The following is a 13,645-nucleotide window of genomic DNA, read 5'->3' as shown; positions in this document are numbered from 1 at the left end:
AGCTTTGCGCAGTGGCAGTATCGTAGCCTATGAGGTTTATCCGAGGCGCGATTATTGCTAATTGAAAACTTTACCCAATACCCCGCCGTGACGACTTGAAATATAGTCGGCACTGGCAATTTTTGACGGTCTTTACGGAGACTGATTTTACAGTGAAAAATAGAAGCAGTATATACATTATAACCCTGGAGGTAATTTAATTGTTCTTTGGATGCAGTCATAATAATTATCGAACAGGAAAATTATATATTGCTGTTTATAGTTTGGATTATAAATTATTAAACAAATATTAAGATTTAACTGAAATTGAGTTATTAGTAATCAAGTTCTTCGGGACTATTATAATCTGCGAGTGTTATCCACTCTTTTCAACTCAATTATTATTGTGATTAATTTGAATATGATAAATGACGTGAAGTAAAGAATATATTGGACTGCTGCAGGAGTGAACAAGGAATGTAATATTTGATTTGCTTTCTGACTAAAACGGGACTCGTGACAAGGATATGATGACTTAAGTATATGGGAAATAACTAGAACCAGAAGATGGCAGCAATGCAACGTTAAGGATATGCAAGCTTGCGTTAGAAGATAAGGAAGAGGAAGCCAGGTGGTAGCGGTTTTGACTTGACGAGACGAGGTTGGAGTGAGAACGGCGAAACAAACGTGTTTGCTTGAGGAACTTCAGCAGCGTCAACTTTTAGCGTGCTAACATTTCTGAAATATCTGACAGATCTTTAGGACTTCACACAGAATGACAAAGTCTCATCGGCTGTTCGTTTCTTTAATGAAGAGAAGACAAGGAGCTGTATTGAAAGAGATGGGAAAACACGGCAAAGCTGTGATAGCAGCGACAGGTAAGCAATCTGTGCTGTGAATGGGCCAGAATGGGGGGAATCTGGTGAAACAGAGAGTGAAGATCATATGGAGTTTAATCAGGAAATAAGATAAACGGGGAAGCGCGAGTGTAAAAGTGGGGTCAAAGAAAGTTAAAAAGATGATATGGAGGGGGGATGATGCTGAGTTAAAGGTAATACTTAGATTTAGTGAAGAAAAGGGAGTAGGCTACATGACATGAGTCCAGTGAATTTGATTACAATATTGAAAAATCAGATTGGAGATGTCAAGATGGCTAAAGTTTTGAGATATGGGAATTTACTCATGATGTGTATGAATGAAGAACAAAGAGAAAGGGTGTGTAGAATGAAAGAGGTAGGAAGACATAAAGTGATGAGTGTGAGTCGTGTGGAGAAGAGATACATGCATAAAAATACATAAAGGGAAGGGCAACTGGGCAGAGATAGTGGATGATAGACTAAGGTCTGTATATAAATATTTTATAGCAGTATTCACAGATGGATCAAAGGATCCTAAGAGTTTTCTTACTGGTTTTGCATTCACTATTCCAGAGTTGAAGATAAATATTAAAGAACGAACTTCTGATCATCTAACAGTGTTTACGGGTGAGTTGTTAGCTATTTTAACGGCATTGCAGTGGATTGAACAAGATAAAATTGGCAAGGTTGTGATATGTTCAGATAGTTTATCTTCATTGATGTCTCTACAGTCTTTATCATCTAATAACAGACTTGAGATTGTATATGAAATGTATGAAATTATGTTCAGACTTCAGCATATAAAAACAGAAATCAGATTTATGTGGATTCCAGCTCGTAGGGGAATTGAGGGGAATGAAGCTGCAGACGCGTTGGCTAAGCAAGCTCTGAAACACGATAGAATTATGGAAGTAGCACTTAGTAAAGCTGAAAGTAAAGCAAAAATAAGGAATAATATTATGAAGGAATGGCAGAAACAATGGGATGAAGGGAAGAAGGGACGTCATTTATACAATATTAAACAAGTGGTAGGAAGAATGAAATCAATAGGTAGACATACAAGAGAACATATAATTATTTCGAGGTTGCGATTGGGGCATACTGGGTTGAATAAAACAATGCATTTATTGAAAAAACATCCATCAGGTATGTGTGAGTGTGGAATGGAAGAAGAAACAGCAGAACATGTGATTAGCCAATGTGTGAAATATGAAAATCAATGGATAAAATTAAGAGATGAATTAAAGAAATATGGAGTGAACACATAAAATCTTAAAAGCCTATTTAATGTTGGAGATCAGATATAAAGCTTTGTGTATTTTTTTGAAAGAAACTGGTTTAATGAAAATAATTTAAGTCTGTGGGGATTATTGTATTAATTTATTCATTGGTTTCCTTAATGTTATAAAGGGAGGTGATCGAATGGGACTTCAGTCAGTAATTGGCTGCACTCTATGGCTGTAGGTGATGTGTTCTGCTCATGTTTTTTGCAGTATTTGGGTGTCCACTGATCATGATGAGATTGAGAGAGTGGCCCGGGCTTTGGGTGCTAAAGTGCATAGGAGGAGTCCAGAGGTGTCCACTCCACAAGCTCACTGGAGACCATACAGGAGTTCATCAGACATCACCCAGGTTGGAAAAGATGCTTTGTTGCAGTCACATCCCATTGCATGAGTTAGTTCTTTATAAGGGGGGTGACTGCAGCTTGTAAAACAACAGTGCCCACTCATCCACCTACTTCTGCTTTTGTAAAACAAAATATAGAAACATAGACATAGAAACAGGTAAGAAGCCACGTAAACCAAGTTCTGTCATGCCGTTGTATACAAGGAGAGTTTCACCAGTCATCTCTTTATTTGAGAAAAACAGACTCTGCAGTTGACAAATATTCATTCAATGATGCACAGGAATGTTTATAATAACCTTTGTGATATTTATCAGGGAAGTAATGTTTTTTTAAAATATGGTTCTGATGAAATATATTTATTCCCCTGTAACAAAGAACCTGAGAGAGACACACACAGCTTGTTGCAAGCTTCAAAACCTTGCTAGATTAAGTCTCTTTCTAAAATCTGTAGAGAAAAGGTGAATGTTTTCAATGTCTCTGGTCTGGAGTGTAAAAAAAATTTTTTAAATGCTGTTCACTACAAAATATATATGTAATTTCAAAGTTGTAAATAAAACAGAAATTAGCATGCATATTGCAGGAAAATACTATTTCAGTTTTTCTATTGCATTTAATTCAAAGTATTACTTGCTGTTTTTCACTCAGAAATTGCTAATATTTTCACAATAACAGTTGGTGTAGCACAGAAATTGAAATTGGCTATGAATAGGACATAATAAAAGCAGAGTGGTTACCGTTAATGTAATGTTCTTGCACAGGTTTTGACGTCATCTGTAACATTCAGGCCACGTCTCCTTGTCTGCACCCTCGGCTTCTTAAAGAGGCTTTGGAGTACCTCACCAAAGGAGGGTGTGATTCTGTCTTCTCTGTGGTCCGGCGACATAATTCCCGATGGAAAGAAGTAGAGAAAGGTTTGTTGAAGTGCATTCTGTAAATGTTCGGTTTATGAAATATACTGTTACATGTACACATTCAGAAGTACATTGGGGAAGTCGTGGCCTAATGGTTAGAGAGTCGGGCTCGCAATCAAAGGGTTGTGAGTTCGAGTCTTGGGCCGGCAGGAATTGTGGGTGGGGGGAGTGCATGTACAGTTCTCTCTCCACCTTCAATACCACGAATTAGGTGCCCTTGAGCAAGGCACCGAACCCCCAACTGCTCCCCGGGCGCCGCAACATAAATGGCTGCCCAATGCCCAATTGTGTGTGTGTTCACTGCTGTGTGTGTGCACTTTGGATGGGTTATTCACGAATTCTGAGTATGGGTCACCATACTTGGCCGTATGTCACGTCACTTTTCTTTCTTTTTCTAAAAAGAACGCTTGTGAATAGAGCCTTAAACTAGTTTTGGACTACTTTTCAAAAGTTTGGTGTCAGTAAGATGTTTTTTATTAACACTTTCATAAGAGATTTTCAAAAACATTACAAATCTTAGCCACCCCAAACTTTTGTACAGTAGTGTTTTTGTAGTTTAGGTATAATTCATTGTATGTTGGAGACTCTAATCTTTTATTTATATTACAGAAGCTCAGTGTACTAAGGCACTGAACCTGAACCCAGCTCGGAGGCCGCGGCGGCAGGACTGGGCAGGAGAACTGTGTGAAAACTCTTTTTACTTTGCTACCAAAGAACTTATAGAAAAAGGGCTCCTTCAGGTAATATTTGGGGATTTGAAATGAGTAGCATTAAGGCCACCATTACTCATCCTCGATATACAAAATTTTGGCATGACTGTGATTTTGTTTTCCATTTGACAGGGTGGAAAAATGAAGTACTATGAAATGGATCCTGAATACAGTGTGGATATTGATGTTGACATAGACTGGCCTGTAGCTGAACAGAGAGTACTAAGGTCAAGAAACAAAAGTCTCCAAGCAACTTTGTCAGTGCAAAGAGTACAAAGTCTGAATTTAAGCAAACTGTGTGTGGGTGTGTATGTTTGATACAGGCATGGTTACTTCGGAAAGGACAAACCGGAAGTTGTGAGGCTTCAGCTGTGTAATGTGTCCGGATGTTCACTGACCTACATCGCAGCAAATGGAGAGAAAGTGGTGTCCATCAATACCAGAGACCAGGCCGGCATCCGTATGCTGAAGAAAGAGCAAGTGAAGGTGATTCTGGCTTGATTGCCAACCTTATGTGACCCACCCCCGACCTCAACCAACCCCCACACAAACAATGCACCCATCCCTCTTTTGTCTTTGCCCCTTCGTATCCCATCATGCAACTGGGAGCCCTCTTGTTTTTGTCTTTTAATTCAATATAACTTGGGTAAAAAATCCACAACTTGTTATTTCTATTTTTAAAACTGCCGGTTTAAACAGTTTAAGTTTCGAGTTGTGCAGTTTGATCATTTTGGGTGAGTTCTGCTGATCCCACCATTGATGATCACAAGGGCTCAGATTGACAACTACTCAGATGTCTCCTTTAGCCTGTTATCTTTGCGCAGTGGCAGTATCGTAGCCTATGAGGTTTATCCGAGGCGCGATTATTGCTAATTGAAAACTTTACCCAATACCCCGCCGTGACGACTTGAAATATAGTCGGCACTGGCAATTTTTGACAGTCTTCACGGAGACTGATCTTCCAGTTTAAAAAAAGAATTGAGCATTAAGTTGATAATTGAGTTTAAAAGATTTGTTAGGTTCTATTCATTTTTAAGCTGTTCTGAAACTTTATAATTTTATTTCCTCTAATAAACACTAATTTAATAATATATTACCTCTCTACCCCCCCCCCCCCCCCCGCCGCCGCATTTCCTTTAGGTTATTTTGATTGAAAAAGACACCGTAACAAAAGCCTTAGCAGACAAACTCTCAGAGAGAATGGGCTGTCCACAGGAAGTGGATGACAAACTGAAGAAAGTGCAGGAACTCCTGGAGAAAGAAGGAATGGTGTTGAAAGAGGATGCATATTTAGGTGAGACAGGAGCTCTATGTTTTTTTTTTTCAGTTACATCAGCCAAATGCCATGATCAGTAAAACATGGTGTGTCTCTGCAAAGTTGTTGTTGCTAATACAGATTTAAGAGATTGTACCTCAATATTAATTACAAATACTAAAACCTGTTACTTTATAAGCCTTTTATCTGGTAATTTTGATGATGTTATCATGATCTTTCATTAGATTCAAAATTACTATTAAAAATGGCATCTTTAAAATGGCATCTGTGTTTTAGGAAATGATGAGGAAGATGTAAAAAGCCTGGAACTGGCAGGGTCGAGTGGTGAACCCATGGATCCCCAAACAGTGCCAGTCAACCAATTCCAAATAAATCTGCCGCAAGGCAGCAAGTCAGGGAGCCGTAAGACAGTTCAACGAACACATCCTGCTCCTGAAAAAGAAGTTTCAGATGAAGCACAGGGTGACTGCAAGGTCTTAAGAAGCATTAAAAGTTGATAAATCAGTGTTGTTCAAATAAACTATTCCTTTAATTCAAAAACGAAAAGCAGAATGTAGTACGCAAGTACGCCCGGGTGCAGCCTGCAGATCGAGGTGGGGCTGCACCAGGGGTGGGGTTGCACGTGTAGCCCCGCCCAATACATACCCTGATTGGTTTGATCTTCTTTCAAAGACATACATGATAGGAAATGTTTGCGTAGTTGGTGTAGGACGGAGAATGCTGTTTAAAAATCTGAAAACGCTGTACAGTTTTACAAAGCCTTTACTATAATGCAGTTTTTTATTGTTAACTTGACTCACTATGTCTGATTTATTGAATCAAGAGATGTTAGCTGCTGCAAGTTTACTCTTCTTGACCAGATTAATTCACAAATAAATAATTGGGACATTCTAAAAGCATGCTTGACGTGAAAGTGCGTGGCTTTATGCATTAAAACAGTGTTTTTAAAAGACCAAACTCAGTGAACAAATTATTAATAAAGCATTCTATTCACAGACAAGCAGATATAAGCACAGAATACGAACACAAAGCATTTAATTTCCACCTATAACCTGCTTGTCTGTAAATAAAATGTGTTATTAAAAATGTTTACTGAGTTTACTGTTTGGTCTTTTAAAAATAAGTTTTAATGCATAACACGTAATTAAACCCATTGCATTCTTATTCTGGACTCATCTGCCTGTCAGTGAATAGAATGCTTTATTATTAATTTGTTTACTGAGTTTGGTCTTTTAAAAACACTGTTTTAATGCATTAAGCCACATTAAACGTAGAATGTCCTGAATCATTCCAGCTGATTGAAAACAATCGGCTCAATGGTCACAAAATGGATTACGGAGAAGATACCAATTTAATATAAATAGATGATACTTTATAAAGTTTATCTCAATATTTGACAGTGGCTGTGAGACTGCACTAAAATAAGAGCACAATTATCATGAAATTGTGTTCGTTACTATAGCAATGGTTTACAGGTATGTCCTTTCAGAATCATCACTGGCTGATGATTTTATCGATTTCTTCACTTTCAAATTACGAGGAGCAGCATTTTTCCTGAAATAAAGGGGAGAAAAAGTCTATGTTTTGCAATGTAGTAAAGAAAAATTAAAAAAGTTTCATAAAAATTTAATTGGCAGACACATTAGAATATTGCAGTGCCATTTATCAACTGCATGACGGATAATTATATGTAACAATAATTGTCTTGTCATGGTATATAAATTAAAACAGTAATGACACACCCCTTTCATTTTCCTTTCTCATACTCTGATGAAATGAAATAATCAAATTTTCTAAAGTTATTTAATTCATAATTCATTCTTCTATCTGAAGACCTGATCGTCTTACTGTGGATAATCAACCCAATTAATAACTAATTTACTATATTCGTATGTTAGCCTAAAGATCAGCTTAATTTAACAAAACAGTCATTTCAGGGACATGGCGAGTTACAGGCAAATGTTTTTTTTTTCTTCTTTTGTGCATTATGAAGGCTATATAAAACTGCATTCTCCGTCCAACACCAAATACGCACACATTTGTAGCCCCGCCTCGATCTGCAGACTGCAGCCGGGTACTTCTCGAATGTCTTGGGAGGTAGGTTGTGGTCTCCAAAATATACACTAGAGGGCAGCCTTGTAAAAATAAAAAAAAAATCACTCAGTTACCAGCCTCATTTAAAATTCAACTGAAAAATAAAGCCGCTAAAATTATACAATGTTAACAAAGAATAAGTCCACATGAGTCTTAATTCTACTAAACAAATTGCTCATATGATTTTTTTTTCCACTCTTCCAAAACCTATTTTTTAGAACTATTTTGAGCCAGTCGCTGACACTAACTGATAGTATTAAAAATAAATATAGCATTTTGTTATTGTATATCACCATCAACTTAAAACTACATGAAGTGGCAGTCAGTCCATTTGTGTGATCAGAAACTAAAATTCACTCAAGCCATCATCTGAATTTGATTTTTTTACCAGCTATCTCACCAGCCTCATTGATATTTAGTAGATAATCACTATGGAGAGTTTCTTCACCCTCATGAATTTCTTTGTTTGGCAGCAGTCCATGACCTTTAGTTGTCTCTGTGTGATGCCTAAACGATGATCACCAGGGTAAAATCACAGAGGCCATAATGAGGGTGAGGTTTCCACTTAACAGCCACAATTAAGACCCAATAGGTCTGTTAATTTATGATTCCTCTTAATTTATGCATCCTAAGAGGGAGGGCAAACCCAATTAACTCTCTCTCATCGTCCACTGGCACATTATCATTGTGCACTTGTCGTTGTGTGCGCGTAGTGCAATGCCCTATGAATATAATTTAGCCACAAAATCAGCCAAAGTCAACTTACATAACCAAAGAGAATGGGAAGATGAGACATTTCCCTGGAAATCAAATGTTAAATCATAACTTGGGTTCTTTTAGCAGCATTATGATTTAAATCTTTGAGTTAATCTTAATCTTGGTTTCAAAGGCTAAAATAGGAAACTGATTAAAGGAAATGCATGCATTAGAGTAGCTTTGTTTTGTTTCAGAATGAATCAGTGTTTGAGAAAAAAATTAGTTTGTTTTCTTAATACAAAGGGGTAAAAGCCAATCACACAGTACATTTTTCATTTAAACATGAGAGCCAAATTGATTAAATGTATTAAAATTATTATTATTATTATTATTTTGAGTTGCAAAGGTGAGAATATTCTTATGATCAGATGGTTAATGAAACAAATTGATCTTTGATTCTGACATTACACACAAACCCAACAGACTGGAAGATTGTAAGACAGTGCTGGAATTTTAAGAGTCAGGCAATAAGTTGCACGATCAATATATGCAGAGGTGCCTCTCTCACTAACTCCCGCTTGTCCACTGGAACCAATAAACCTGGGTCAATAAAAACTGATGGGAGCCGCCGTGCGGGCCACAGGTGTGCCAGTTCATGCTAGTACCCATCATCTTATTAAAAAAAAAAACTTTCAGCCTGTCAGTTTCTGAGCACAGTCACAGGTCGCTCTACAATGGGGCCTCAGGTGGGATTGGAGGGATTGGGTTGACTTTGACCGTGGTTTTAAGCCATGGGGATGTTATAAATTTAGAATGGCGAGAGATGACATTTCTGCATCGATAGGATCGGTTTATCTCACCGTTAAAATGTAATCATGTTACTGTAATGGAAATACACCATCAAAACCTCATGGAAAAAAAGGATTAAAGAAAAAGGTACCGTGGTGCTGATATAGTACAGTGCCTGTATCAGATGGCAGTTTTCAAGGTGCAATGAAATGAGTAATTACACGCCATGGTATTTACACGGTTATGAGTCTGTCAGCTATATGCACATTCAGTTTATGGTTTGCATTTTTCTAAATTACCATTTAGAATGAGATTTATGGGATATCTGATTTCCAGCTTTTTTGGGGAATTTTAGTTTATTCACATTACATAGGCTATTGCATGATTTGGAGATTTTCTTTGGAAAACGGAGCCAATGATTCGTAATTGTAAAGCTGATGTCAGCTCAGAGTGACACACCCAAGCTTACTTCCTGTTCCTGCCCTCCTGGCATTACACACACTTCCATCCATCAAATAGAGCCCAGGCAAAGGATCTCATCAGATGTGAAGATGATGAATGTTCCTTCTTTAGCAATAGCATCCCAACCTCACCTGTCCCTCTAAATAACAGTCCACTGGTATTTTTAGGTAAGGGTTTCTTCTTATGAGGTCAGAGCACTTTAATTTGCCGCGCTGACATGCTCGTTCGTCAGCCTCATGGAGGTTTTATTGGACAGTGACAGCAGCAGGATTGCTGTTGACTGGTCTGGGATGTCCTGGTAACATTGTGTTTTAGCACATAGTGTTCCTTGAACTGTGGACCTGCTTCCTTGTAAAAAGGTTTTATTCCCTTGATTACTGTCTTTTTCTATAGCTTTGGCAATGAAATAACATGTTGAGACATCCGTTTAAGGTACCTTGGTACAAATAAATCATAATGGACCGGTCATATTAAGATTTTGGCTCGCACTGAGACAAACGTTTGAGCAGTTTACACTGAGATTTATACATGAAAATTTGAATGTTTTCACAAATCTGTGATATGCATGAGGTAACCAAACCCTGAAAAACTGCAATTGAACTCTGAAATTGGACCTCCTTATAACTAACTAACATACTGAGGAGCACATAAATCCATAAAGCCTTTGTTAATTAAACAGTTGTGCTTCATTGACTGAGCTCTGATGAGGTATTTCTGCATGACGTTGTTTTGATACGAAATTATAAACTGTTAACACCTGTTCACACTAAGAATAAAGTTTTAAAAACAATCATTGTATTTTTCGGACCAAAAAAAAACATATATAAGTTGCACTGGACTATAAGTCGCATTCATTTAGAACCAAGAACCAAGAGAAAACATTACCGTCTACAGCCGCCAGAGGGCGCTCTATGCTGCTCAGTGTAAGCTACGGGAGCACTCAGCAGCATAGAGCGCCCTCTGGCGGCTGTAGACGGTAATGTTTTCTCTTGGTTCATGTCTCTTAGTTCATTTCTCTTGGTTCACGTCAAATAAATCTTGATGAATAAGTCGCACCTGACTTTAAGTCGCAGGACCAGCCAAACTATGAAAAAAAAAAAGTGTGACTTATAGTCCGGAAAATAATTATATTGGGAAGTCAGACCATGCCATACAACAATTACTACTATAATAATATTTTGGACACACTTTGAGACTTTTTTTTTTTTTTTTTTCAATCTAATGAATAATAAACCTTGACAGCCAATCACAATTTACCCAATTTTAAAGAGCTTGAGCTTATAATAAACAGTGTCATCATGCATTGGTACGGGCGCTATATAGTTGTCATTCTCGGTGTGAATGGAGCTCAGAAACGCCATAGAAAACACCATTTGGTAGTAGCTTTATGCATAAATGTTTGAACCTTTTGGCTGTTTTGTAGCCTATATTAAATTTAATAATCCATTAGGAAGGGATGGTTTAAACATCTTTGCTTGTGAATGTTGTTCAATGCAAACATGCTCTCTACAAATTTGAGTATTGGCCATGAGAAACACACCTTTTACACATTAAAGGGTGTTTAAAAATGTGCAACAAAGTGCAATGAAATGGAGAGGCAGCCTATTGAAACATATTTTGTTTTAAGCTTATACAACATCTTAACAACATGGGGCTTGTGAGCGAGATGCTGGAAAGAAGATAGAAGCGGCACAACTTTTAAAGATGTCTAGTGCATGTTTACAAACTACTCACATTCTGAGAATGGTCCCAAAAGCAATTTCTTTTCAGTTAGGGGGTCATTTGACATAATTTTGACAATGTTTTTTAAACCAGAACATTGCTAGTTTTAACTTGCATATTTCATATTCAGTATACTTTTAGTGTCCGAAGGAGCAAAGCAGTATACATTTTAATTTATTAACTTTCTTTGGCACATATGAGAATGCAGGGATTCGCTTATGTGAATTTCACTTTGTTCCGAAAGTTTGCAAAGCCTGCAAATTCATATCATATAATGACTGTTTCAGTGTCCATCAAATTGATCTTCCAACCCCTAAGGGTGAAATATATTAGGTGGAACAGTAGATATAATACATGTCCCTCATCCCAAACAGCTTTTGTGGTCACAGTGACCTGGATGATTAGATTTCATTATCTGTAACCAAAAACTAAAAAGGCTATTTTAGCTATTAATTGCATGACGCAGGAAAAAGAACAATGGAAAAAGCCTTATATGATCAGACAAGCGATTATATTTCCCATTACCTAAACTGTCGTGTTTGCCATTTCCCAAATGAGACAACAGAGCTCCTTTAAATTTCACTCTCCACAGATAAGTGCAAATCAGTCGCTTCATTCACGACAGAAAGCATTTAATGAGTCTGTCCCCTCGGTTTCTCACGTCATCGGCAATACCTCAACAAATGAAATGACTGGATGTAACTGACATTAAATTGAAGAAGCTAAAACAGTTGATGGTACAACCGGCCATCGCTCCGTCCCTGCAAATTTTGTTTTTATACATCCTGAGCGTATTGGTGTGAAAATAGAATGTTTGTCATTAGCAAAGTGCCCTGTTGACTCATAGCGCATTTGAGACGTCCATGTTGTCATCCACTTTCATTGCTTTACCCTTTAAGGCTCCCCCTCGGGATTCTTCTGTGCTTCTTGCTTGCTCTGATGTATTTGTGTGTCTTCAGAGTGACAGGCTCAATAACGTTTGAGCTCAGATGAGATGTTCTTTCCCCTAAGAGCCTTGTCCAGCCAACACCTCACTGCACCAAGGTGAACCTACCCTTTACCTGAGAAAACTCCATTAAATAATGCATGGGGATATATTGAGCCCCTGTGGTAGAGGTGGAGATGGAGGACGCATGACTTCACAGAGGGAAGCTTTCAGAGGAAAAACCTGAAACCCACCAGGCGCTGAGAGGAGACAGAACTGGTGAGGTTCAATATCACAGCCACGGACACAGCCAGGGCTTCGATCAAACTTCATGATCTGATTACATTTTCCATTGAACCATGAGAGAATAAGTCGAGACGTAGCACAGTCCATCATGGTGCTCAATTGGCATAAGAAGTCAGTGTCGCCCTGCAATGGGGTTCTGCTTTTCTGCTCCATTGGCTAATGGCTTGCCCTAGAAGCTCGAGCACGTCCTTACAACCGACAGGTACAGATACCAGCAAGGACAGGCCTCAGTAAACCTGACAGACAACTGCAGCTGAGGAGTGGAATAAATACTTCTGTATTTGGCAGGAAAAGGGGAAGCTGCACAAATAAATCATTTCCACTTAAGTGATTTATGAGTGGGCATACAAAGACTGTTAGAGGTCAGAATAGATATGCTTAATAAATTAAAATAAAATATAATACAAGATCAAATAAAATATTGAGCATTTTGTTTAACTCACTAATCTAAAAGGTAAATGCATGACTGATGATCATCCTTTACCGATGCTCATGTGTTTGATTTAAATGTATACTTTTGGACCTCACAGTACATCAAAATCTATGAACCTCTTCTTTACTTAGAGCAGACAATCTCTTTAGTTTGACAGTTATCCTCAAGCACAGCACGACACAGCCTTTTCAGGCCAAAACCCATTACCGCCACCTAGCCTTTTTCCAGCCATGAGCACCACAGCTCCCTCTGTACCCCATCTGCTTTGTTGGAAAGCAAAACGAAACCATTGAACACCTCAGTCACTGTTACTGGTGGAAAAGTGTGGTCACATTAGCCAAACATCAACGAAATTTCACAGGGGGAAAAAAGTACTATTGTCTATTATAAATAAAACACAGCTTGCACAGAAGTCATTTTAAAAGCAAGCTGTTGTCTGTTGGTCAATTCAGCAAATTCACATGAACTTCAAACTCCAGAATGTGCAGACCACTATTTGGAAAGCAATGATTTCACCTCCAAAATTTCACTGAACAATGGTAAATGTAACCACACATTAGACTATGTAAAGATACAAACTTTTATGGGACAAAAAGAGGTAGTTAAAATTTCACAACTCTTTTTGTGATTAGATTAAGGCATGCAAAATGACAAAACGGGTATCTTAGTATATCTAATTGAATTCAAGAATGTGGAATAATGTTCACAACAAGCTTTTCCTAAAATAAAATAAGTTTATAATACATAAACATATTATAAAGTATAATATAAATATATATCAATTTGTCATTTTCTCAGTGTATGGTCATTGCTTTTTTCCTGCCTGTATAAAGTCCATTGATCACAGCATGTAAATGC

The 13,645-nt window shown here is 37.8% G+C and overlaps 2 non-coding genes and 1 pseudogene across 2 annotated transcripts; all 3 read left to right on the top strand.

Annotated features, from left to right (window-relative positions):
• Nucleotides 1-141, top strand: LOC127981782 (U4 spliceosomal RNA). The gene has a single exon (XR_008160427.1). It is a non-coding gene; the product is annotated as a U4 spliceosomal RNA (small nuclear RNA).
• A 2,162-nt stretch (nt 142-2,303) lies between these two features.
• On the top strand, nt 2,304-9,053 carry LOC127971058 (N-acylneuraminate cytidylyltransferase A-like; annotated as a pseudogene).
• Nucleotides 4,897-5,037, top strand: LOC127981771 (U4 spliceosomal RNA). Its single transcript, XR_008160426.1, has one exon. It is a non-coding gene; the product is annotated as a U4 spliceosomal RNA (small nuclear RNA).
• Nucleotides 9,054-13,645: the final 4,592 nt, after the last annotated feature.

The sequence above is a fragment of the Carassius gibelio genome, chromosome A4 (assembly GCF_023724105.1).
Source record: "Carassius gibelio isolate Cgi1373 ecotype wild population from Czech Republic chromosome A4, carGib1.2-hapl.c, whole genome shotgun sequence".
Lineage (NCBI taxonomy): Eukaryota > Metazoa > Chordata > Actinopteri > Cypriniformes > Cyprinidae > Carassius > Carassius gibelio.
This window is presented reverse-complemented; position numbering and strand designations above follow the sequence as displayed.